Source organism: Cetorhinus maximus, chromosome 5, assembly GCF_964194155.1.
Source record: "Cetorhinus maximus chromosome 5, sCetMax3.hap1.1, whole genome shotgun sequence".
NCBI classification, from domain to species: domain Eukaryota; kingdom Metazoa; phylum Chordata; class Chondrichthyes; order Lamniformes; family Cetorhinidae; genus Cetorhinus; species Cetorhinus maximus.
The window spans coordinates 88,843,399-88,868,233 of record NC_135883.1 but is presented as its reverse complement, the minus strand read 5'-3'; the positions used below and the strand labels follow the sequence as shown (position 1 = coordinate 88,868,233).

The window sequence follows — 24,835 nt, the reverse complement described above, 5'->3', positions numbered from 1 at the left end:
TGTATATCCTTTGTATTGTAATTCTTAAAAAGGAAGTTAGACCAAAATGAGTGTCACAACCAAAATTTAGAATATATTTGTTGCAGAAATTCCCAAATTACCTTCCTCCTGTTTGGGAAAAAGTAAAACGCTTGTATCATTGTACATTAAAATATCTATGGACAGAACTTTCCACTGATCGGGCGGACGTGTGCCCAACCCGATTGGACGTGAAATCGCGCGAGATGATGTCGGGCGAGCAGCCCAATGTCATCCCACGCTCACGAGATATTTCGGTTGGCGGGCGCACGTGGGTACCGGAGCCCCGCTCACCATCAATTAAGAGGCCAGTTAAGGCCATTAAAAAGGTAATTCACCAAGATTTCATGTCGACCGTGTGAGTTTGCGCTCATCACACGGGCAAAACGGGCAGGCAGGCAGCCGACATTTTGCAAAACCTCAGCCAAGGGCGGGATAAAAAGGGTCATCAGCATTGCCAGTGTGAGCAGTGAGGAGTTTTGGACATAGTTTGTAGCTGGTTGCTTATTGGTGCTTGGCAGCTTCATCTCTGTTTGGGGATTCATTGTTAGCATTTCCAGGCCTCAATTCAGAACTTATTGGTGTCTCCAAGGGCCACGAAGGATTCAGACCATGTGGACCCTTCCAGGTATCAGACCACCTTCCCTTACCCTGATAATGGGGATTGTGGTCTCCGCTGGTGGCACCTCCTCTGAGGAGGAAGAGAGGGCCAGAAGTGAAAGGAGCCCAGGTGTCCCAACACAGCTTCCAGGGGAGCAACCTGTGGGAGGAGAGCCGCAGGCACAAGGGGTGCAGGGCCAGCAGGTAGGCCAAGGCAGAAAGGATCACAGAAGATGCCACTACCCTGCTGCCAGGGTTTACAGGCAGCGATGCAGCTATGCCAATATGTTTGAAGGAGGCTCCACCTCTCCAGGGAGATGGTGACTTCCATTTGTCCGATGATTGGGCCTGAGATCACCTCCAACTGTGTGGGTGGACACCCCATGCGAGTGGCTCTGAAGTTCACAGTGGCCCTCAACTTCTATCGGCCCGGCTCTTTCCAGAGGTCAGTGGGGGATCTGTGTGGAGTGTCCCAATCAGCTGTCCATAGTTGCATCAAACTGGTGACGGAAGCTCTGTTTAGGTGGGTCATGGCATTTATTAATTTTTGTACAGATGAGGCCAGCCAGGCAGAGCAAGCCAGAGGGTTTGCAGTGATTGCTGGGTCCCCCTGCATCCAGGGTGCAATCGACTACAAACAATCGACTGCCTTGGGGAGGCGGTGGTGTAATGGTACTGCCTCTGGATTGGTAATCTAGAAACCCAGGGTAATGCTCTGGGGACCCGGGTTTGAATCCCACCATGGCAGATGGTGGAATTTGAATTCAATGAAAAAAAAAATTCTGAAATTAAAGGCCTAGTGATGACCGTGAAACCATTGCCACCTGTTGTAAAAATCCATCTGGTTCACTAATGCCCTTTAGGGAAGAAAATCTGCTGTCCTTACCTGGTCTGGCGTACATATGACTCCAGACCCAAAGCAATGTGGTTGACTCTTAAACAAGGGCAATTAGGGATGGGCAATAAATGCTGGTCTAGCCAAGAATGCATAAAAAAAGTAGCATCAAGGCACCAGCAGGTGAGCCCGGTGCCTTTGACAACAAGAAGGAATTCCACTCCATGAACTTGCAGATAATGTGTGACCACAGGATGCAGATTCTGTAAGTCTGTGCAAGGTACCCTGGCAGCTCCCATGTTGTTTACATCCTGAGGCACTGCCAGGGCTCTTCATTGCTCCAGCCCAGCTGGATGGATGGCTGCTGGGTGACAAGGGCTATCCATTGAAAAGTTAGCTTATGACACCTCTCTGTCACCCAAGAACAGAGGCAGAGTAGAGTTATAATAGGAGTAATGCCCCCACAAGTGTGGTGATAGAGAGGATGCATATCTGATGTCTGGACTGTACAGGGAGAGCACTACAATACCCTGCAGAGCAGGTGTCACTGATAGCGATTGCATGCTGCACTCTCCAAAATCTGGCACTGGCAAGAGGGGGCCCACTGTGGACACAGCTTAACCATGACCTTATTGAATGGCGTAGCAGGCTTGAGGGGCTGAATGGTCTATTCCTGTTCCCATTTTTTACGTCCTTATGTTCTTTACACCTGGCAAGGCGCATCCGAGTCATGACCCTCGAGCCCCAAGACACTCAGTCCAAGTAGCCAGAGCTCACCCCCTTGGCCAGCTCCAATGTTATTGACAGTTGGCACTCATAGTCTAACACCCCTGAGCTCCACAGGGGCAGGGGATGGCCAGCCCTTAACACTTCTGCATACTGATCCATGCCAACATGGTACTCACTCTTCCTAAGCGCAGCAGATCATTGAATCTCTTGTGGCACTGCACCCATGTTTTAAAATTAGGGGTTGCCCTTTTGGGACAGAAATGAGGAGAAATTTTTTCTCTCAGAGGGTTGTGTGACTTCGGAACTCTCTGCCTCAGAAGGTGGTGGAGGACGGGGTCATTGAATATTTTTAAGGCAGAGGCAGGTAGATTCTTGTTAGGCAAGGGAATCAAAGGTTATTGGGGTTAGATGGGAACGTGGAAATCGAAACACAAAAAGATCAGCCATGATCTTATTGAATGACGGAGCAGGCTCAAGGGGCCAAATGGTCTGCTCCTGCTCCATTTCTTGGGCAGAACTTTGCCCTCAGTTGGCGTGCGGGCCCCACCGGCTTGGCGGTGGGTGGCCAGCCAACCCCCACCACTGAAACGGGGTCCGTCACCATTTTTTAAGTGGGCGGGCCAATTAAGGCCCACCCAGCGGCATCCCCGACAGGAAGCGCTATGCGCTTCCTGTTCCCGGGGGGGGGAGGGATTCCCCAGCTGTCAAAGTGCGCTCTTTCACACATGCGCACGAAAGAGCGCACATCTCCCTGAAGCAAAGTCCTGTCTCAGGGAGATTCGTGACAGGTAAGTTAAGTGCAAAAATAGAAACATTAAAAAATTATGTCCCCCTCATGTGACAATGTCACACAAGATGGGATATGTTAGTAAAGAACACATAACCTTTATTAATTTTTTACAAAATGGACATGAAACCTCATCTTGCCAGTGGATGAAGTTTCATTAATAATCTGGAGCCCACTGGGGCTCCTGGCCTGCCCGCCATCGACAGGTCGGCGGGTGAACAGCTGATTTCGCTGTCTGCCCACCTTCCTAAAAATTTAAAGGGACTGGGATGACGTCGGGGATTCCTCCCAACGTCATCCCACATCATTTTCCCGTCGGCAACCGGGCCCTGCCCCCAAATCACCGAAGGGAAAATCCTGGCCCTTATGTTCTTATGTTCCCACGTGCGTTGCACCACGTTGTGGCTGCTGACCTCTGCTACCACCTCCTTCCAGGCTTTCCTCGTTAGGCATGGTGGCTTCCTCCTTGGTACAAGGGTGTCCCTCCTGGAAGCCACCTCCTCTAGGCGAGACACTCCTCCAAAAGGCGGGGGCCGAGTGCTTATCCGACCTGCCCTCCCGCCTGGCGTCTCCAGCCGCTGCCGAGTCCATAAGTACCATCTCCACAACACAGACTGTATGCTTCTTCACCGGCAGCCATCAAGGGGCTGTTTTTAAACTGCCCACTGGGTTGCCTTTGGACCCGGCGCACGACACGCCCCTGCATGTGTCCGGTCCTTCCCAACCATTGGGAAGCCGCGTTCCACTCTGGGCGGGCCTTAATTGGCCAGCCAGTGGGAAATCATGGCCGTGGGCCGATGGTCGGTAGCAGCCTGTTTCCTGGCCAATCCTGGATCCGCCGATCGCGCCCGCCCACCGACATGAAAATTCAGACAGAAAAAAGAAAGGTAATTGTAGCTACTACGATTGCAAAAGGTTGCAACAAGTATTTATTTTTCATGTTTAAAGAAATATAATGAAAAACAATGTCAGGAAAAGTGTTTGTAAATTTTCATATGCAGATGTTAGGGTCCTGTTACAGTCAGGCGAAAAGTGGTAGAATTGCTGCCCTCTCTTTCCATCCCATGGTTGACTGCAGCAGGTGTTTTATTTAAAGGATTTGCTTGCCAATTCAGTGAGTGTTTAACTGTTTAAGTTCTGTGACTGTAAAAGACACACAGACAGGTTCACTTGAAAATTTTAAAAGAAAAGAGAATAGCATTTATTGTATTTAACACAATCTAAATAAAAATAATAAAAACGCTCCAACTCTCACTCACATATGCACTTAAGAGTTCATGCACACACACACACACACACACACACGGAGAAGTATGTTACAAAGTGGGAGGGCAGGTTAAACTGTTTAAGAGTTCAAAAAAAGTCAGCAATAGAGGGATCCTGTAGATTGATGGTTTGGATGCTTTTGGACTGGGCTCAATAGTCATTCCGGATTCTGCGCCCAGATGATTTAAAGATGTCGATGGATGATTTCTGTCTTTTGTTCTGGAGTTAGGAGCTGCTGTGTTGATATTTAAGATGCTGTCTGCAACAGTGGCTGGTCAGAAAACAGGCTGGAGAGACAGAGTGTCAACTCAGGCTCTTTCTGGTCTCACTCTGACTGACCTGGAAAGAAGCACTTTGTTATAATGCAAAGAGGAGTAGCTTGCTCACCACATGACTACCTCTCACAAACTGGCTAGTTACCCAGACATGGTCATAGTAGGCTGGTTCCAGGTCCATTGCTTAAAAATGATTAGGTTATATGGTTGGTGGAATTCCTTTTGCAGCGGGGTCCAATGTCCAAAGTGATAGCCTAATGGCTTGCTCCACACCCAACTGAACACACAGGTTAGGCTGGATTTTTACAGAGTCAGGGAGACTTGGCGGACCTTTAAAAATGATGGGCGAGTTCTGACTCTGGGATTCCTGGGCTCCCTCAATTTTCATCAGCATGGGATAAAGGTGCAGGTTAGTGTGGGTCACAAGCCTGGACCCTGCACTCCCAACCTGACAAGCTCCATTGTGGGGATAAACATCTCACAGCCCCCAGCAATTTTTATGGAGTCAAGCCAGCAACTCATGGTTCACAGCCCCTCAGACCTGTCATGAACCATTGCCTGGATGAGGGAATCTTCTGAAGGATATGCTCAAAAGGTCTTTCCCATGATCCCCATGCCAACCTATGCCCGTCCACCCACCCCAATGGCCTCTCATACCCTCCATTCCACCCTGAGCCAGGAAATTTTCCAACTCTCACTACCATGTTACGTCTGGATGTTTGTGAATGTTTCAGGAGATGGGTCATTCACACTCGTGTCTGAGTTAATTGTCTCTGGTGAGCTACTTCAAGATAGCCCGGCTTTTTGCTGATGGCTTTGGAAATTATAGGCTACAGCTATGTAAATGTTCAACCATCTTAGGAGCTCCTGTTTAAGTCACTTAAAATATTGTATTTTGTTAAGTCTTTTTGAACTTATCCAGTGGCTTCAGCCCACTCATTAAATAAAGTCATTTTCAATATTGGCTTACTGAGTGAAAGCCCTTATGTGCTTTATAATTCTGCAGCCCAGTGGCATGAGATTTGTATACTATTGGAGGAATTCTTTTTTTCCCTTCTTACATGATTCACCACTCCACCAGCTTTCATGTCTAACCACATGAGTGGGCAGTGCAATGTCTCTATTGTTACCTATGTCAATATTCATAGAAACTAAAGTAAATGAGGGTCTTTATATATTTTTTTATTATATTTGTTCTCATGAAGCGGCCAGCAAATGGTCACATTCATTGCCATCATACTTTCTTTCAGAAGTGGATGGTGGGCTTTCTTAGCAATCGTTTCTTATAACTGGATGACTTACTAGGCCATGTTAGAAGATGTTAAGGGTGATGATGTGTTTGTTTTGGCAGGGGGAGTTGAGGGGAATGGTTAAAAGAATGACCAAGCAGAACTTTTGCCTGCCCAGGGTCCCATATGCATTTTTAACTACTTACTCAACCTGCCCTGTCACTTTCAACAATGTGTGTACATGTATCCCCAGCTCCTTCTATTACTGTACCCCTTTTAGAATTGTATGCTTTATTTTATAATGCATCTCCTTATTCTTCCAGCCAATGTGTATCATTTCACACTTCTCTTCAATAAAATTCAGCTGCCACATGTCCACCCTTTCCAACAGCTTGTTTATATCCTCTTGAGGTTAACTATTGTTCTCATAGTTCACAATGCATCCAAGTTTTCTATCATCTGCACATTTTGAAATTGTGCCCTGCACACCAAATCATGATCATTAATATAGATTAAAAAAGCAGTACCGACCCCTGTGGAACCTCAGTATATTTCTTCCTCCAGTCTGAAAAATCAACTCTTCTCCGTTTACTGTCTCTCAGTTAGTTTCATATCCATGCTGCTGTAGTCCCATTTATTCTATAAATGAACTGGCTCCCTGGAACCATTCTCCTAAATCTTTTCTACAACTCTCTCCGATGTCTTCACATCCTGTGGTGAAGTGTGGGTGCCCAGAATTGAACATAATACTCCAGCTGAGGCCCAGGAGAGAAACTGTTCTCGTTGGTAGAAGGGTCAAGAACCAGAGAGCACCAATTTAAGGTGAATTGCAAAAGAAGCAAACTTTGCTTAACTTTGCTGACAAACCTGTTATGTGACACTTTATCAAACACCTTTTAGAAGTCCATGTACACCATATCAAACACATTACCCTCATCAACACTCTCTTACTTCATCAAAAACCTCAATCAAATTGGCTAAACATGATTTGTCCCTAACAAATCCGTGCCAGCTTTCCTTAATTAATCTACATTTGTCCAAGTGGCTGTTAATTCGGACCTGGATTATCATTTTGAAAAGCTTTCTCACCATAATTTAGCAATGAACTGCTGATTGACTAAGGTCACCAGGGATCACATGGAAGCATCTGAATGTGTAAAAGTTAAGCACTGATGTCAGTTCTGCAGCCACAGACAAGGTTGTGCACCTGGTGAGAAGAAGCTGTGTTATGGCACAGCAGATGGTGAATGCTGAGGTGCTCAAATCCCAAAGGGAAACTTGAAACAGCTGCCGCAACTATTTTGCAATTTGTATTTTTATTTGGAGATGCGTGCCTTGAATTCAGTAGTAATAAGTCCACTGAGTCTTAGAGGATTTTTACAAAACTAAATTAAGCATTTATTAATAAAATAAATGATCTTAAGCACATACATAGCTCTACAAATTACTACTATGATAACTCCTAGTTTCCCTAATTAATCTAACTCCTAGTTGCACCACCTTTAAGGTGACAGTAAAACATTATAGATTTCAACAGACCCAGGCAAAGCCCACAATACCCTGGACAGTGATATTTAAAATGAATTCTCTTAGCTTTTGTTCCTGGAGACAATAGCTTGGTACATGGGGGTTAGAGGCTTTTCACACTTGTTAGATCTTAGAATGCCCTGTTTCCTTCCACATAACCTCATCTCCTTTATACATGTTTCTCCCTTTTTAATGTAAATACCATTGTTCCATTATGTCATTGCAACTTCACTTTTTCCATAATATACATCTCCCATAGTACTCATATTATCAGTAATCTTTGGGGGACATAAACACACTGTTTGGCTTAGCCTCCATTGGCCAGGTATAACACCTTACCATCTCTTTGAAATTCATGATTCTGGTTTATCTAAAAATGCAAATATTCTTCACACCTCACATCCTAAAACTTCAACCATGTTTACGTATTTAGAATTTCAAACCTAGTTTCCCTTCTGAAGCATCAAAGCACCCAGACCAACTGTCTGCCCACACACACACCTACACACAGAGAAACTAATCCAAACCCCACTATTAACCTACCTTTACAATAAATTACAATACTATTATGAAAATTATCATATTTTCATGACAGCTGCAAGGTGGGTTCAAATAGTTGGTAATTTTTTGTGATGGTGTCAGAGGAACATACAGCCTTGTCAAGCACTACACATTTGAAATCTAATTAAGGCTTCCTTAATCTGTAGCCACTGGGGTCACATGTTGCCTACATTCACTTTGCCGGTCTCTCCATGCAATATCATCATCCCTCTCAAAGTACTAGATCAATCAAATCCTCAGAGGGAAATCTATTATTTCATGATGTAGTTCTCAGCATGTTTCACAAAATACCTTGACATTTTTAGACAAGTGGTGGAAATTACAGTATAAAGGGTTAATATATATTATGCTAATAGCTAATATACATTGTCAGTGATGTCAGATCAAGTGTGACCAAAGCTCAGAGAGAGAAGGAGCCTCGTGCTTATCTATCCCTGTATATAGTTGTATATCATTAATAAACGTTTGAAAGTTCCTGGAGGCCTTACTTCCAGCAGTCTATGTTAAACACACCCTGGACTGTTTGGAACGTTATTTCAGAAATAATTTCAGAATTGCAAGAACCTCACTCCTGTGTGATCTTTCACTTCCCGATCTTCTCCTCCTGCCTGTGGGCCATCGTACGTGCTCAGCATTCCGAGCTTGACAGTAGCAATTATTTTCAGAGGTAGTAATTGACTAGGGGGGATAGGAAAATCTCAGAGGGTAGCTGACACAAACTCTGCTATATTTAAATATAAAGGGTGTCCATCTTACAAGTGGATCAGCATCACATCGGAGTTATAGAAGCCAGTTTTTTGGACTGGAGAGAAATGGCTTCTGCTCCCTATTTTGCTTGCCAGATCATTACTGCACCACCCAAAAATGGTTAATTTTCTTCAAAAATTCAGGCCAAAGAGTGAAACTTTTATTGAGACCACAGTCTTCTGTAAACCAGAGGAGCCCAAGTCAGGCAGCAAACTCCTTTTCTTTAAGGGAATTAATGAATCATTTGCTTCCTTTATGATAAACTGGCAGCTTTGGTGATCATTGTTGCTATACTGTCTGCCCACAAATTACCAAACATATTAAATTCAATTTCTCAACTTTCCATGATGGGATTTAAAATCTTGAATTTTGGGTGTTGTGCTTTCTCAATGGGAAAAATCTGCTCATCAAATTGCAGCTTTAACAGTTCTAGACTCCAGAGACAAAGTAGTTTGCTTATTGCTCAGCGTTATTATAGGTAATAAAACATAAGCACTGCACAGTGAGGGTCAGGAACATCTCGTACAACTGATCGTTATTATCGGCAAATAAAATTTCTGCCTTTCCTTGAGAGCTGTGGCTCAGAATGATATGCTTACCACAAAATTAGAACCTATGTGAGCTGCATGGAGTGCAGAATTTGAAGTGCCAGTTTTTAAAAATGCCCTCATCCAAAAATCTGTTGTGCTCTCAAGTCTTACATGGTGAAGATTGATGTTTCTTTCAGTGAATACTTTGACAGAATTCAAATCATACAGCTATATAAGGGTAAGGATTCTACACTTAAGAATCTGAGTAGGAAAATATGGGCTGGAGTTTATCTTGCTGTGGTGCTACAGAGTACGGAATTTAACTTTAGTTTCTTGTATGCAACAGCATGTGACAAAACAAGATGTGAAAACAATCAGCTCCTGGTGTTCTCTGCAGAAAGTCAGGGGGTATTATGGCACAGCCGATGGTAAAGGCCGAGTTGTTCAAACCCCAGAGGGAAACTTGAAACAACTATCATAATCCATTTTTGCAATTTGTATGTTTCGAGATGCAGGCTTTGAATTCAGTGGTAATAAGACCACTGAGTCTCAAGGGATTTTTTTTACTAAAACTAAATTAAACATTTATTAATACAAGAAAAATTGTAAGCACATACATACGTCTACAAAATTACTACTGTAATAACTACAAAAATCCCCTAATTAATCTGACTCTCAGTTACACCTCTGTTAAGGCAACAGTAAAACTCATAGATTTTAAAAGACTCCAGGCAAAGCACATTTGACCTTATAAATTCAAAATGAAGTTCCTTGCAGACACAGTTGCAGGCATACAGGCTGGTTAGATCTTAAATGCCTCTGCCTTACACACACCATCTCCCTTCTGTTTATATCTAGTTTTTCCTTTGAATGTATATTTCCCATTGTATTACTAGGTTTTTAACGTCACATCTTCTAACAATAACATTTTCAATACCACTAATGTTATTCGTAATATAAACACATTTCTTGGTGTCTTCTAGTAGGCGCAAGATTTCACCCATTCTTTTGATGCTCTATTTAAAAATGAAAATTGCCTCCTTAACACCTATGTTTCTAAACTTCCCCATGTCTATCTAATTACCATTTCAAACCTACTTCTTTCTATACAACAAAGCACCCAGACTAGCTGGCTTTAATCCAATTAAGACACACGCACATACCACGCATAGACACACACACAAAACTCTATTTAAAAAAATAATTTCCAATAGCATGATGGACATTAATCTCTTCATGACAGATGGGCAGGGTATATAAGGTTTAGTGTTGTCTTCGTGCTACTAGATGGGTTAATGCCTAAATCACTTGTACGTTATAAGCTCAAGTCAATCAGACACATATTTGTAAGTATAATCCATGGTTCATATCTTTTCCACTAGCTATGAAAAAAATACTGACATCAATAAATCAGTTAAATACAACAGAATAGTGAAAATAATAGTTATTAAGTGGGTGAATTTTCTTGATGTTTCCAGTGTCATTTTAGTAATGAAATTTAGTGTGACCCATTTTTACAACTTGTGTGCCATTCAAACTGGTCCCTCGAGTTTCTTTAAACCTTTAGAACTTTCCTGCAAAGGGTCCACCAAGTCCCCGCTAAGCCCATTTTCATACCTCATCTGTGGGCTAACTGTATGGGCAGAGTGAGTTTCCTGTATTGTAATTGCACTTCGGGTAACTTAGACTGAAACAAATGAGATAATACATGATCAGTTGATCAAGGCAGAAGTGAGAAGTCTGTGGACAGAATTTAATCCCCTCCCTTGTGGCAAGTTTGGTGGAGGGCGAGTGTTGAATCAGGCTGGAGGATGGCATCCGTGAACAGCCTTCCTATTCTGCAGCCAATTGATGCCCTTAAGTAGGCAATTAATGCCCACTTAAGGGCCTTATCTCACCGCTGCTGATATTGACCCAGCGGCAGGTGAGAAACCTGAAAAGCAATCCTGTTGGAGTTGCCTGGGGCTCTGGGCAGGCCCTCGTTCAAAAGCACTCAGAGAGATCCAGCATCTGGAAAGGGGAGTGGTGGCTAGGAGCCATCTCTCTGCCCTTGTTGTTGAAGCTGTCTCCACTGCTCCCCTACGACCATTACCCTGCAACCCTAGGCCTTGGATAGATGAAGTACAGGCAGTAGCAAACCATCTTCCCAGTGGTACTGCCAATCAATGAAGAGCTGCTGGCCTCTGATTGGCTGGCTTCTCTCAGTGGGCGGGACTTCCACATCCCAGGATTCCTCAATCCTGAGAAAGGCCCATTGCTGTCCAGTTAAGTGCCTGAATGGCATTTAATTCATGGGGCCTTCCCCAAAGGAGGCAATAGCAGGATCTCGCAGGCATTCCAGCTGCTGGGTAAGACCTGTGTTGATCCATTAAATATCACTCTGTGAGGCATTAATTGCCCACTTAAGGGCATCAATTGACTGCAGGATGGGAAGGCCATCCACGGGGACCACCCTTCAGCCTGATTAAACAACCCCCTTCACCAAACTCGCCACAAATGAGGGCATTAAATTCCACCCACAAACTTCTCACTTCTGCCTTGATCAACTGATCTCATTTATCCCAGTCTAAGTTACCCAAAGTGCAATTACAATATAAACCCAGGAAACTCACTCTGACCACTGCCCTGTGAGCATGAAGAGCCTGGAAAATGGATTTGAACTTCTTTTTTGCATTTTTCTCTTGCCAAGCCTGCACTGGACACCTCTGGCCTCTCATTGATTCAGCTCTCTGGTAGGTTTTTAACCATCCTAACTCTCATCCCCCCTCTTCCTATCCTGCTTCCTGTTATCAGGGCATCTCAGTATGGCTTTTCCTGTGGGAACACTGTTGGAGTCATTCCTAGCACAAAGGGAGACGGTTGTGGTTGTTGGAGGTCAACCACCTCAGTCCCAGGACACTGCTGCAGGCGTTCAACAGGATATTGTCCCCGGCCCAACCATCTTCAGCTGCTTAATCAATTACCTTCCATAAGTGGGGATGTTCGCAGACGATTGCACACCATTTGCGACTCCTCAGATACTGAAGCAGTCCATGTCCATATGCAACAAGACTTGGACAAGATTCAGGCTTGATCTGATAAGTGGCAAGTAACATTCGCATCACACAAGTGCCAGGCAATGAACATTTCCAACAAGAGAGAATTTTACCAACATTGTCATCACTTAATTCACATGCCCCCTGCTTCCGACCCACCCCTCCACTTCCCTGGTAACTTGGGGGTTACCATTGACCAGAAAGTGAACTGGACCAGCCATATTATTACAAAAGCAGATCAGAGGCTAGGAATCCTGTGGCGAGTAACTCACCTCCTGACTCCCCAAAGCCTGTTCACCATCTACAAAACACAAGTCAGAAATGTGATGGAATACTCTCCACTTGTTTGGATGAGTGCAGCTCCAACAACATTCAAGAAGCTTGACACCATCCAGGATTGCTTGATTGGCACCCCCATCCACCACCTTAAACATTCACTCCCTCCACCACTGACACACAGTGGCAGCAGTGTGTACTGTATACAAGATGCTCTGCAGCTACTCACCAAGGCTCATTTGATAGCACCTTCCAAACCGACAACCAGTACCATCTAGAACAAGGACAGCAGATGCATGGGAATGCCACCACATGCAAGTTCCCCTCCAAGTCACAAACCATCCTGACTTGGAAATATATTGCCGTTCCTTCGCTGTGGCTGGGCCAAAGCCCTGTTAACTCCCTCCCTAACAGCAACATGGTTTACCTGTACCATTTGGACATCAGCAGTTCAAGAAGGCAGCTCACCTCCTCCTTCTCAAGGACAATTAGGGATGGGAACAAATGCTGATATAGACAACAACACCCATGTCCCATGAAAGAATTAAAAAAATCCTTTACCATTGTAAGGTATTCATATGTTATGAGCATGTGATCTGGCAATCTTGATCTCTGTCTCTCTGTACAAGCTCCTCCCAATATGCAAGAGATTATGTTGATATGGGTTTAAAGTGCAAAAGGTTTGGCAGCAATTGCTAGTAAGCACTGTGATGAACAAAATGAGCTGGCTCCCAGTGACCTACCTGTTAAGATGGTAAAGATTTTTGACTAGTTTGTGTTGAGCCTCATTGTTCCTGAAAATATATGGCTGTACTCAGTAATGGGCTGCTGTCAGGTCCCAGCATCCATCTACTTTAACTACCGACTATGTCAGTGGTAGGGAAATTATTGGAGAAGATTCTTCGTGACAGGATTTACTACCATTTGGAAGCAAATGGGCGTATTAATGAGAGGCAGCATGGTTTTGTGAAGGGGAAGTCGTGTCTCACTAACTTGATCGAGTCTTTCGAGGAAGTGACAAAGAGGATCAATGATGGAAGGGCAGTGGGTGTTATATACATGGATTTCAGTAAGGCCTTTGACAAGGTCCCTCATGGTAGACTGGTACAGAAGGTAAAGTAGCACGGGATCAGAGGTGAGCTGGCAAGATGGATACGGAATTGGCTTGGTCATAGAAGACAGAGGGTAGCAGTGGAAGGGTGCTTTTCTGAATGGAGAGCTGTGACTAGTGGAGTTCGGCAGGGATCAGTGCTAGGACCTTTGCTGTTTGTAGTATACATAAATGATTTGGAGGAAAATGTAACTGGGGTAATTAGTAACTTTGCAGACGACACTAAGGTTGGAGGAGTTGCAGATAGTGAAGAGGATTGTCAAAGGATACAACGGGATATAGATCGGTTGGAGACTTGGGCGGAGAAATGGCAGATGTAGTTTAATCCGGACAAATGCGAGGTAATGCATTTTGTAAGGTCTAATACAGGCAGGAATTATACAGTAAATGGCAGAACCCTTAAGTGCATCGACGGGCAGAGGAGATCTGGGTGTACAGGTCCACAGGTCACTGAAAGTGGCAACGCAGGTGGATAAGGTAGTCAGGAAGGCATATGACATGCTTGCCTTCATTGGCAGGGGTATTGAGTATAAAAGCTGGGAAGTCATGCTGCAGCTGTATAGAACCTTGGTTAGGCCACACTTGGAATATTGCGTGCAATTCTGATCACCACATTACCAGAAGGATATGGAGGCGTTGGAGAGGGTGCAGAGGAGGTTTACCAGGATGCTGCCTGGTCTGGAGGTTATTAGCTATGAGGAGAGGTTGGAGAAACTCGGATTGTTCTCACTAGAGCGACGGAGATTGAGGGGCGACTTGATAGAAGTATACAAAGTTATGAGTGGCATGGACAGAGTAGATAGTCAGAAGCTTTTTCCTAGGGTGGAAGAGTCAATTACTAGGGGACATAGATTTAAGGTGAGAGGAGAAAACTATAGAGGAGATGTGCGGGGCAAGTTTTTTACGCAGAGGGTAGTGAGTGTCTGGAATTCGCTGCCAGAGGAGGTGGTGGAAGCAGGTACGATAGTGGTGTTTAAGAGGCAGCTTGACAAATACATGAATAGGATGGGAATAGAGGGGTACAGACCCCGAAAGTGCAAAATGTTTTAGTTGACGGGCAATATGATCAGCGCAGGCTTGGAGGGCCGAAGGGCCTGTTCCTGTGCTGTACTTTTCTTTGTTCTTTGTTCTATGCTGGCATTGGTGAGTTTGTTCCTATTCAGCTTACTGAGCTTCTGCATCACTGTAACAGACAACAACAGTAAAGTGTTTACTGGGTCATAGCTACATTTGAAAATGGGACAAAATGGTTGTGCTCACACAATACATCAGAAGATGAGGAATAAATGCTAGAGCTTGAGAGCCATTCCATTCATACGTTGAGAGAATGGACATGTTCTTCAGAGCCAATAATAAATTAGAGTTCAATGGTGAAAGTGAAGAGGTCCAGGCTGAAAATGAAGCGATTCTTGAATACAAGAAAACAATTTTATTCAGAAGAGATTGGCCCAGAAGCGTATGGTGCACTAACAAACCTTTTTGCTCCCAGCAAGACAAAAGATGTAACAAAAACAGAAAATGCTGGAAAAACTCAGCAGGTCTAGCAGCATCTGCGGAGAGAGAAACAGAGTTAATGTTTCGAGTCCGTATGACCCTTCTTCAGAGACTCAGACCCTTCTTCAGGCGGAAGATGTGCCATTCAAAACAATCATCACCAGGCTGGAGTTGGTTTTAATCCTAAGCCACTAGAGAAAGCGGAAAGCTACATACTTGGAACCAGAAACCAGAAAAAACAAATAAATTAATTGGTGAGTACATTGTGGCACTGAAGAATTTACCATTACTTTGCAAATTCAATATATTCTTGGTATGAAACGGATTGATGTATGGAGGATGGATGAAAGAATCTAGTCAAAGTTACTAAACACATAAAATCTTACACTTGAGCTAGCATGCAAGATTACTTTTACCATGGAGATGGCATCAAAGAATGATTGGGAATTTCATTCTATGTAAGTGACTAGTACAGCTTCTGTCCACTGTCAGAAGTAAGGCTTCTGCCAAACCTAAAAAAGAGAGACCTAATCCAAAGAGTGCTGGTGATAGATGCTTAGTAACTTGTTATCGCCGTAATGACAGCCACATGGTACAAATATGTCCGTACACAAATGCCAAATGCGTTAATTGCCAAAAGAAAGGCAATATTGTGATTGTTTGCTGAGCGAAGGTCAGAAGCAGGAAAGAGAACTCATGTCAGTGGTAATGGAAAGTAGCGATATCTTAAAGATGGAGTTCACAATCTTGAAGTGAATTCAATTTGTTGAAGTAGAGAGGAGCTAGGGCTATACAGTATTTATGGCACTCAATCACTTAAATGACAGATTTTTGTACAAAGGTGTTGGAAAATCAATAGTACGTCAACATGCACATCAATAAGACTGCAGATTGCTCAATCAATGTAGAGACATGCCCAAGAGCCAATTCAATGAGGTACCTCTAACTGAGAGCATAAGTCAATTGAAAATCTGCTCTGGTGAGGTGTTAAGAATGTGCAGACAAATGGACTGCAGTGTCCAATATAAGGACAGGATCCTTGAGATACCTATTGTTCTAGTGGGATATGTCATCAAACCAATGTTATTGGGCAAAGACTGGCTTTGTAAGCTGAAGTTAGACTTGAAACATGTTTTTCAAGATGACCAAGAAACTTAATCAGCATTTTCAAAGATGATAATGAAGATATCATCAGTACGAAAATGCACACTTGAATCGGTCCCAAGTGCCGCATTGCTTGTATAATCACAGTGATGGCTTCTATAATCACAGTGATGCATTGATTGTGACTGCAACAGAGGAAGAGAATCTTCAAGTGCTCGATGAAAAGCCAAAAAGGCTCAATGATCATAATTTGAAGTCAAAAAGGAGCAAGTGTTCTTTTGTGCAATCCGAGGGAGTATATGTTGGCCTGAAAAGCAATATAAAAGAGCCAGTGGTGGTGAAAGAGAAGATATAGAGGCTATAGTCAATGCTCCAAAACCTGATGTGTCTGAGCTTAGATCCTTTCTAGTCGTGGTTTAATATTACTCAGGATTTCTGCCTGAGCTTGCAATGGTGTTAGCTCCACTACATGAGTTGTTTTCTGTAATGGCAGTGGACTGTACTTCTCTCACAGTATGGCTACAACATTGAGTACCGTAGTTCAAATGAGAATGCAATTGCTGATGGACTGTTGTGTTTGCTGCATGAAGTCTCAAAAGTAGGCTTTGAAGGTGCAACCTTCAAAATAGGAATACAGATTGAGGACTTTCCAGTCACTGCAGTTGAAGTTGGAGCTGAAATCCAGAAAGACTTAGGCCGGAACTTATCAGCCATCCTGCAGCGGGGCTAGCGAGCCATTGAAATCTTCATACTGGTGGGACCGGACGATCCCGCTGGCATGAGACGCTATAAATTCTGGCGTTAATTTTAAAGGAGTCTACGAGCAGACATTGAATGGCATGACAGAGTTTGACCTGAGTATAGATAAGGAAATGAAATCGTTCCCGATCCACTTAATGGTCAGAATTTTACGTTAAATGAGCGTCTGACCCAAAATCATGTAAAATAGCGCAAGAAGACTTCGGGCACACGTCCCAATGCCTTTGCGCTCTCGTGCAACATTATGGTTGGCAGGCACGCACAGGAGTCGGAAACACATCCGCTGACAATTAAACGGACAATAAAGCCCTTTAACAACCCAATGAACCCTAATTTTATGTTACCCGCATGATTTCGGGCTCACCAGACGGGCAACATGGGCAGGCAGTCAATCAGTTTTTTGTCATTTCTCATCCAAGGGCAGGATAAAAGGGGACTGGAGCATTGGCTGTGTGAATTGTTATGAGTTCAGGTGAGAGTTTGCTGCTGCTTTAGTGCTGAGATTTCATACCTTTTCCTGTGGTTTCTGCTGTTAGCTTTGGGACTCTCTTGGAGAATTTCTGCCGAGTGCACCCTTCAGTGCACGAGACAGTGCTGTCTGCATCTCAGCAGATGGGGATTGTTTACTCCACTGGTGGGACCTCCTCTGAAGAGGAAGAGAGGGAGAGGAGGTCAGATGTCCGTCCCAGGGAGAGACCTGTGTGAGGAGAGGCACAGGCACAGGGGGTGCAGGGCCAGCAGGGAGAGCAAGGCAGAAGGCACGGTAGAAGACATCAATATCTTGCTGCCAGGAGGTCAGATGGCTGCAGGCAACAATCCAGCCACCTCAACATGTCCAAGGTCCAGTGTTGCAGGAGGCTCCACCTCTCTAGGGACACCGTGACATCCATATGCTAGATGATTGGGCCGGAGATCGCTTTGAACTGTGTGAGTGGGCACCCATTGCCTGTGGCTCTAAAGGTTACAGTAGCCCTCAACATTTTTGCATCCGGATCTTTCCAGGGGTCAGTGGGAGATCTGTGTGGAGTTTTCCAATCAGCTGTCTGTAGCTGCATCAAGCTCGTTACGGACACTCTGTTCAGACGGGACATTCATTCAATACTGGACGGACGAAGCCAGCCAGGCTGAGCAAGCCAGAGGTTGTGCAGAAATTCCTGGGTTCCTCCACATCCAGGGTGCCATAGACTGCACTCACGTGGCCACCAAGGCACCAGCGGATCAGCCGGGAGCTTTTGTGAACAGAAAGAGCTTCCACTCCATGAACATACAGATAGTATGTGACCACAAGACACAGATTCTGCAAGTCTGTTCAAGGTACCCTGAGAACTCCCATAATGCACACATCCTATGACACTTCCAGGAGTTCATGGCTCCAACTTGGCTGGATGTTTGGCTGCATGGGTGACAAAGGACATCCCTTGAAAAGGTGGTTCCTGACGCCACCCTGCACCCAAGGACAAAGGCGGAAGAGAAGTACAATAGGAGTCATGCCTCCATAAGGTGATGGTTGAGCGGACCATTGGTCTGCTGAAGATGAGGTTCCGCTGCTTGAACCAATCAGGGGGTGCACTGCAATATCCTTCAGAGCGCGTGTCGCTTATCTTGTCTGCTGCCCTCTGCACAATCTGGCACTGGCAAAGAGGGGCCCACTGGAGGATGAAGATAGCAAGACAGTTTCACAGGCCTCAGAGGATGACTCTACTGATGGATCTGATGAAGAGCCCAGGCAGGCATAGGGTAATGACGTGGAGGCAGACTTGAGGAATCTTCAGGGAGGCAGGGACACCAGGGAGGCCTTGATTCAATGCTCCTTCAGCTAGGCTGCCAAGGATTGGCTTTGATCTTTTGGCAAGGGCACCGCCTCCTGCACATACAGTTCTGAGAAGGCAATCCCATGACCCCGGTGTCGCCTCATAACTCCTGTAATAAAGTTTGCTACCCCTGCCGTCTATCATAAGGCACTGATGAGGCCTGCAACTATGGAAAACATAAGAGAAACAGTGCATTGAAACAAAATCTATATTTATATCTTTTCCAGAGTTGCAAAAAAGGAACATAACATAATTTTGATGCTACTGTCACACAAAAACAATACCTAACACTGATGAAATGAAAGATTGTCACCCATGATAACCCAATCCTGTGCTCACAGTGCCTTAAACCTATGCTTGCGAGTTGCTGTGTCTTGGTGCCCGCCTCCCAGGTAGTGGCAATGGAAGCAGATTGCTATCTCGGCTGCTGTGTTGACCTTGATGACCTTGACGGTCGTCCTTTGGCCACCAGGGATTGAGAAAACTCTGCCTGGGAGGGTGCGACCAGCAACATGGCTAGGTACTCCTGAGTCATCGCGGCCTCATCAGATTTCACAGTCACTGGCAGAGGAGCGGAGGAGCTGCTGCCCTTGTCCGGAGCAGCGTGAGATGAACCCACAGAGACAACAGGCAGCTTGTCCATCAACGTGAAGTACATCTGGATCTCCGTGCTCACCATTGATGGATGGGCACCTAGCAGAGAGACCAGGTGCCTCATCCATCTCTCACACTGTGACCTCCTGAAGTTACAGCTGATGAGTAGATTGCACGTCCGAGAATGACCCTAGGAACCCCTGATTCTGTTCTTAGAGTTGCCTCTCCATGAGAGCCACCACTCTCTCAATGGAGGTGGCTGTGCGGTCGGTGCTCAGGGTCAACGTGGTACTCAAGCTCCTCATGGACTCCTCAAAGTCAGAGACCATGCATTTGTAGACCCTCAAGGATCTCCACCAGATCTTCCCGCGCATCTGCTGGACATCCAGCACCTGCTGCCTGATGGACGACTCCAGGGGCTCATCATCTGCCTTGGACTCAGCATTGTCCTGATCTGCAGCAGTCCTCTGACAGCTGGCACCCAGGGCACTCCCTGCCTCCGCCAACTCCTCATGCAAGTGTGCCATGACCTCCCCACAGTGCACTGCCACCTGAGCTGATGAACTAATGCCCACCGACGTTCTTGTATCTGCGCTGGTGCCTGGTGTAAAGAGAGTGTGTGGTGCAGGTGGATCTGTCTGCGTCTCATCCTTAGATGTCAAGGGAGGATCCTCGGGGTCTCAGCAGCCACTAGAGGATGGCTCAGCTGTGGGAGGAGGACAATATGTCAGTATTAACAATCATTGCATAGTCAATGTGCGTGCTAGGCAGACGGAAGAGACTATGGACAAGTGCATCATGGTGACTGTTGGATCACTGGGACTCTTGCTTCAAAGTCCTCATTTGAGATGAGATAACCCTGCATTGTTTGCACTCTTAGCCAGACTGGCATCTACCCACTGGACTCTTACCTTCCTCCAACACCCCTGCCTCCCTGTGACCTGATGACCTTGCTCCTCACTGGCACTTTAGTTCAAGGACGCGCATTTCATATTTGGTCAGTGTGAGAAGATTGGCCACCCCAACAGCCGCTCATCTGCGCTTCGAGTTCGGAACAAAGTGCATTGATTAGTCAACCCTCTACCTTCAACACTACACCAGCCCCGCTTCACCTCGCTGCGCCCCCCACCCCCACCCCACCGGAGGCCCAGGTTAAGGAGCTCTTCAAATTTGCACATCCCACCCTTCTATGCCTCCAAGGCTAGCGGCCACATCTCCCAGCCTTGGCTGGCACAGGTATATGTGCCTTTTGTCACGCTAATTCTTACGCTCCTGAGTGTCGTGAAGGTCGACCACCATTCACAACATCTCCACACAGTACCATGCCAACTCAGTAGTCACCCATGCTGAGCACAGAATATCATTAGACTGTTTGTGGCTCTATATCCAGGAGCGACGCACTGGGCTGCCAGCTCTGACCAGGCCTTCTTCATCTGGTATGGTGGCCTTCTCTTGCTGTCCCGCAGCATCAGGATTTCCTACCTGCACTTACTGCCTCCACTAGAGTGTGCAGTCACTTGTCTGAGAACTGGTGTGGGGTGGGGGCTGGTGGTGCAGAGAGCCCACCGGCATTGCCCTCCTGCTTTGCTTGCCCAGTGGGTGCTGAGGCCAAACTCCTGTAAATTTCAAAAGTCTCTCCATGACAGGTCCCTGAGGCTCCTCAAAACCTCCTGACAGCCTTCAGGGAGCTGCCTCTGCTGATTTTAAACGCCTCACTGGGTCTCCATTGGTCCCAGCACTTGCCATGCTCCCACCTCTGCCACCAGCACATCACCAATGTCCGGGTGCGTTTTATGCTGGACAACCCTTAATTGGCCAGCCAGCCAATTGCGTTCGGGGTCAATTTGCGGCTGAGAGCAGAAATTGGGGCTGCTTCCGGGCCCACTGATCAAGCACGTCTGACAAGCGCAAAGCTCAGGCCAATAAGTTGTCATTTGAGCAGGGCTGCATTAAATGGGGTCACAGAGTGGTAGTGCCTGGTTCTTTAAGAGATAAGATTCCGGCAGAATTTCATACTGAACACAGGTATAGTGTAATAAACTTGGTATACCGGACAGGTTTCTTACTTGAAACAGATAACTTTATTTACAGAGTTCTTGAAGAAGCTACATGCTTGAACCAGGTCCATGACTAGAAATCTCTGTCCCTAAGATTACCTGTGCTTAGGGCTGATTCGCCTGCACAATCACGTGACCCCAAAACAGTACGAAAGGCTTTAATTACAATCACTACATTCCTCGGCCTTTAATTTTTTTTTACATTGCTTATTTACAGGAGTATCTTAATCCACAACATATACATATATGCACAGGTCATGCGATTATAGATTGAGTCTCTGAGGTGGTTTTCTAATTCCGTTAGAGCGACGTAGTCCTACGGTTTGAGATTCTCCCACTGGATTGACATGGCCAAGAACTGGAACATCAGGGACCCCCTTAGACAATGGCAGTTGAGAATTATTTAATTCAACAGAGACATTGGGTATGTCTATTCTAGGTCAGCCTGTCACCTCAGGGATTAAAGGTTCAAAATCAATTTCAGGTGGTTGTTAGAGTATCTCTCTACTTCTTAAATGATTCACATGTTTATGAACAACCTGGTTTTCCACTTCCACTTATTATGACAAAGGTGCGGTTTCAGAGACAATTATACCAGGAATCCAGCTAGGTCCAATTCTAAAATTTTGCATGAAAACTGCCTCTCCCACTGTAAATTTTCAGCTTTGCTATGAATACCATGATTCGCTTTCTGTCTACTCTGATTCTTCTCTACCTTCCCCTCTAAGTTAGGGAACACTAGGTTTAACCTTGTACGAAGGCGGCGAATCATCAGTAATTCAGACGGTGTTGAACCAGTCGTTGCATGAGGAGTCGTGCGATAGTTGAGAAGTAATCATGAAATTCATGTTTCTAACATTACTTTGGAAAAGTTCTTCATTCCTGTTTTAAAACTTTGCACTGCTCTTTCTGCTAACCCATTGGAAGAGGGATGATATGGTGCTGTTTTAATATGTTTATCCCCATTTAAAGTCATGAATCTCTGAAATTCTGTACTGGTGAAAACAGTACTGTTATCCGAAACAGTGACTTCTGGTAGGCCACGTACACTAAAACATTGGTGCAGCTTTTCAATAGTTGCACATGATGTCGGTGATTTAACTTCATACGCATTCATCCACTTAGAATGTGCGTGGATGACCACTAAAAATATGATGCCTAAAAATGGACCTACACAGTCTAACCCAGTCTAACCCAGGATCGACTAGGCCACTCCCATGGATGCAGTGGAGCTGAAAGGGCAACTACTGTTGTTGCTGGCACTGAAGACAGTGTTTGAGCATTTTTTCTATATCACTGTCTATACCTGGCCACCAAACATAGCTTCGCACAAGCATCTTCATTTTTGAAATGCTTGGATGTGCACTATGACGCTCTGTCAAGAGTGGTTCACTTTCTTGCAAAGTGACGACGACTCTTGCTCCCCACAACAAAATTCCATCTTGACAACTTAACTCAGTTTTACGGGCATAGAATGGTTTTGTCTCTTTCGAGACAGGTGCATTTGATCATCCTTGCAATACCTGGTCTCGGTCTTTTGATACAATTGCGTCTCAGTTTGCCAATTCTTTATTTGCATTGCACAGACCAGCGAGGAGTTCAGGAAACACAACACAAGTACAACTTCTTGTGGCACTGGAGCATGTACAATGCTATCTGGCAATGGAAGGTGACTGGGGGTGTCTGCATTTGCTATATGTGCACCCAGATGGTGCATAAAGGAGTACTCGTATGCCAACAAAATCAAGACCCATCATTGAATTCTGGCAGAGGCTATAGGCGGAATCCACGACTAGAAGGCTCCACTCCTAAGATTAAGCAGGCTTAGGGCTGATTCTTCAGTACAATCACATGACCCATAAAACAGTAGGAAAGGTTTTACTCACAGTCACTACATATAATTAATATAAAATCCATAGCCAGAAATTTTGCTTTTTGGCCTGATCAAGGCAGTGATCTAAAATCATTGGTTAGCAAATGTACCATTCACCAAAATTGCAGAAGTAAGCTGACTAAAATCCTTTACAACCATGGTCATGGTCAACTTGTTTATTACAAAGAGGGTGTACAGATTTTGTGAAAAAGAAAACAAAGATTGCAATTAGAATTGAACCACAAGAGAAAGGAAGACTTAAAAAACATGAAAGCTAACTATGAAAAAATAACTAATCAGGAATGTGTAGTGTTAGGGTCTGGCACCTATATGGTTAACATGGGACTGAGTTCAGTACTGCCCACACAGTAATGTAAAGGAACACATGACCAGCACCTAGGGGTCAGTCTAGTGTTGGACAGAGCCGTGTGCACAAGCAAGCATGGAGAAAGCTTCTAGCTTGAACCCTTTACTGTATATGTGCACATAGTTGTTGTAGTTAATAAATACATAGAGTTAACCTAGTTAACACTATGAAGACTTCATTAAGACCTACTGAATGGTATCCAACACCCTGCAACATAATAGCAGCTCTTGGAAAAACTCAGAACCTCAGAGAAGCTGAAGCAGAAATTCAAAAGCTGGGAAATTAAAGGGGCAGCATTCTGACCTGACTGAAAGCACCTGAAGTGAAGACACAGGAGACTGCCTGAGAGAAGCTCCATAGCAGAATTGGGAGTAGAGGGCAGAAGAAAAAACTCCAATGTGCAGCTGAGAGTCCACATTAACGTGCAGAAGTTCAGTTTAAATACCCACAAAGCGCAGTGTCTTAGGAGCTAGCAAGGGTGAGTTAAAAATTAAGTTCTTGGCCAGAACTAGTCTTAAAATGTTTTAAAAGGCAGAACAGCCCATTTTCGAAAGCACAGCAGCCAGCCAGACTCCCAAGACAGAGTCTGAACACGTGGCATCTGAGCTTGCTCCAAGAAGGAAAAATATAAATTAATTAATTAATTTGGAAGACCAGTAAAGGCCAGGATTTAATGCTCGTGCGACCCTAAAGCAATGCTCTAAAATGGGGAAGTCTGCAGCTAGTCGATCCAAACAGCCATTGTTTAAAATTATTTTCAAGGCTGAGTGTAAGTGCCTTTGCAGTGGCAGCCAACCAAAGCTGGCAAGCGTGAGTAAACTCTTTGTCTTCAAATGAATGGCGGTGCCATCTTGAATTTCAGCAATTCCTTAAAGCTGAACTTACACTTTAAAAATTTTAACCATGGATCAGAAATCCACTCTTCCAGATCAATTTGGACTTACCTCAGGCCCAGATCAATCACATAATTGGGGACTGTGGAGAAAAAGATTCCTTAGATACATGATTGCTTCAGGCCTGGGTAAAAAGACAGGAGCCTCAACAAGATAATGCATTGCTTTACTCGGTAGGGTGGATAGTGAACAGCATTATTGCTAGACAAGGGATCAACGAATCATCTGCTAAAGTTGAAGAGGTATTAAATCATTTGATATTTATTTTAACCTAAGAAGTAACAAAATCCTCAAAGGGGCTAAATTTGATGAGCGAGTCCAGCAGCCAGGAGAAACCTGTCGACTCATTCTTTAGTA

At 44.8% G+C, this 24,835-nt stretch overlaps 1 long non-coding RNA gene across 1 annotated transcript in view; it reads right to left on the bottom strand.

Moving 5' to 3' along the window:
- Positions 1 to 4,052: 4,052 nt before the first annotated feature.
- The window catches only part of LOC144680792 (uncharacterized), a 129,376-nt gene continuing 108,593 nt past the window's right edge, over positions 4,053 to 24,835 (bottom strand). The window contains exon 3 of the long non-coding RNA XR_013576626.1: positions 4,053 to 4,112. This is a non-coding gene — a long non-coding RNA (uncharacterized LOC144680792). The remainder of the gene's footprint in view (positions 4,113 to 24,835) is intronic.